The sequence below is a fragment of the Opisthorchis viverrini genome (assembly GCF_000715545.1).
Source record: "Opisthorchis viverrini unplaced genomic scaffold opera_v5_141, whole genome shotgun sequence".
Lineage (NCBI taxonomy): Eukaryota > Metazoa > Platyhelminthes > Trematoda > Opisthorchiida > Opisthorchiidae > Opisthorchis > Opisthorchis viverrini.
Window position 1 is genome coordinate 211,021 of NW_008751798.1, and position 2,760 is coordinate 213,780.

Here is a 2,760-nt window from a genome sequence, read left to right on the forward strand (position 1 = left end):
CGAATTACTGCCTTTCCGGTCAATAATTCAAATGAACCTCTCCTTTTTCGACTGGTGTAGTTGAATCCTATCTTTAGTTTCAAGGGACATTTATATTCTTCGTTTTCCTTACCGCGCAAATCGTTTTTACCGCTTCGGTTATACTATTTTTGTACCAAAACCTTGGTTGACTGTAAGTTTGTTTTAATGCACGAGTTTGCGGCCCGCTTTCGATCACGCGTTGACTGTTGATCCATATCGGTTTTGCTTGCCTTTTGGAGTACCTCACCGTTTGTCGAAAACCGTTGAGGTTTGTAATTTTGTATTCCGTGTAACTACTTTCATCTTTATAGTACAGCATATTTGCGTAGCCATTTGTTCGGAGTTTTGCCGGTTTGGTTGCTAACCTTGGTGCTCGTTGCACAATAATTCGAAATGGTCGTCACATCCATGACCTGTTTTAAACCCACTGCTAACCTTGTACTTTGTAATTTACAGCACCATTACTGATGGTCCAATAGCTCTGAAACAAGTGAACACCTGTTCCTGTATTTTAACAGGCTTCAACTTTAATCTTTCAATGTCTTTAAGGCGGGTTTCATAGACTGGTGAGTGAAAGAAACCATGCGTAGATTTCCAGATGGATGAGTGAACCGCGTCTTTTAGTTCCAATACACAATGAGTCCTTCCCATTGATCACTGTCTTTCACAATCATCTGCAGTTTCTCTGAATTTCCAGTGACTATTTGACCTCTGTGCTTGTTATTGGGAGAGTGCCATTGGTTTTATCTGTCTACCTCGCCCACTTTTGACTTTTGGAACGTAAAGCAATTTCAATTGGTCGTTTCACTGACTTCGATTTTATTGACCCGGGTCCTACCGTTGTGAAAACAGGTAAAACTGAAACAGATCTGCTCCAGGTCAACCGTAGTTGAACGAATGACTGCTGCGTACGGTGGACAAACCAGACGCCAGATGTAACGCTAATGTCAACGTGAATTTGAGGAATGTGATGAGAGAAAAACGTGAAGAGGCTACATGCGAAGGTCCTTTTACATTTAGGTACTGGCCGAAACCACCATTGCATCCAATTTACCTCATTGGAACGCTTCTTTCTCAGATGAATGACCATCACGATGCCCCCTGGACGTCATTTACCGCTCCATCTGTGTGGAAATGTATATTTTGGGGGGCATATCGGCAGCCAGAGTACTGCTGGCATTATCAACCCGCAGTCTGAGGGAGTAGATTAAACTTTGGCAGCTGGCAAGAGGAATTTATCTGGGCGATTCACTAGCACCTTGGCCATGGTATTAAAGGGATACTCTGATGACAACTGAGACACGTAAGCCCGCAACTATCGTCGATCCAAATGACTGTGGTTGTGCTCAACACATTCTAAGAATGACGCACTTTCGCTGAAATGCACTGCTTCCCAAAACTTCTCAGAAGTTCACCTAGCCGCCCTGTCGATCTGAAGCAGATTACAGATTACTAAGATAATCTAGACGTTGTCACACGAACAAATTTTCGTCGCTTCTTGTGTCCGAGTTCCATTCCCAAACTAACCGTGAATGCGTTGTTTTGATCATTTTGCCTGGCATTTTCAGCGTAGCTACCTGTGCATCAAGATGCCTTCGATTTTATTGATCTTTGCTCGTCTGAGAACTTCAGCTTTTGGAGAACAATCTATCTGCTGAATCTTGCATAGAGGATGAAAGTGAACTTTGTCCTAATGTGGTTCCGGTGTGTTGCCCGTCTTTTTCCGCTATTCTGTGATGGTGTCAGTGAGACAGCGAAGTGTATTGCACCCTCTGTTTTTTTTCAACGGAAAGCAGTGCTTGTTTGGTAAGCCAACTCTTGGTTTAGTATCACTTGTCAACCTGTAGGCATGGGTTACACAAAGTGATACATTGCGGGGATTAATTCGACTGGAGTTTGGTAAAAAGCAGTTGGAAAACTGGTTTCCAGCAACAATTTAGCCTCCCAATGTGTAAATAAGCCATCATCACCCACAAAGAAGCAGCGTACATATCTCCGACTTGTCGTTTTGGCCATGAAACATCTCGAGTTGGAAAGGGGACCGTCTAGACTGCATTGGATCCGGCCGGATCACGAAATATTTCCAAAGTCAAGGACAGATTAAACAAAGTCAGAGTCCGAACTCAACACTTCTTGATTCTCCGGCCAATTTTGAACTCGGCTGAAATGGTTCCACAGTCACGCATGCAGGGATGAAGGACGTTCGTAACACAGGAATTTGGAGCAGCCGGTATTTCAGGGAACCAGCATCTTCATCTTGATTGGTTCCATTTCTGACACTTTTCTTGCAGCTGACAAATAGGATCGATCGTGCTGCGTGCAATTCAGATTCCACATTGCTCCTCACGGCTATGTTATTCCAGAGTATGGCTTTAGTATGGTCTGCCTGGACGCATAGCAAGATTTCTTCCGCTTCAGCAAAGACCGGTCATTCGGTTTTCCGTTCCTGTGAACATGGTGGAATGAAGAAGACATTCGCTGTGGAGTTATTTATTAGCACCGTCACGAAGAAACTGGACTTACCGTGGTGTGACGGTTTGCGCACCTCACCGATCCATTGAGCTATACTGGAGAGTGTCCCGCGACACTCACAGAGTCTCTCACACCAGGTTGGTCAATGGTTGAAGGTCTGACGAACACAGTCTCCTGGCCCTCCAGGTTGGGGGTTGGAACATGTGGCGACTTGTTCCGTAGAAATGGTAGTGCATTTGCATTTCCCGCCAAACACCGCTGCCTTGC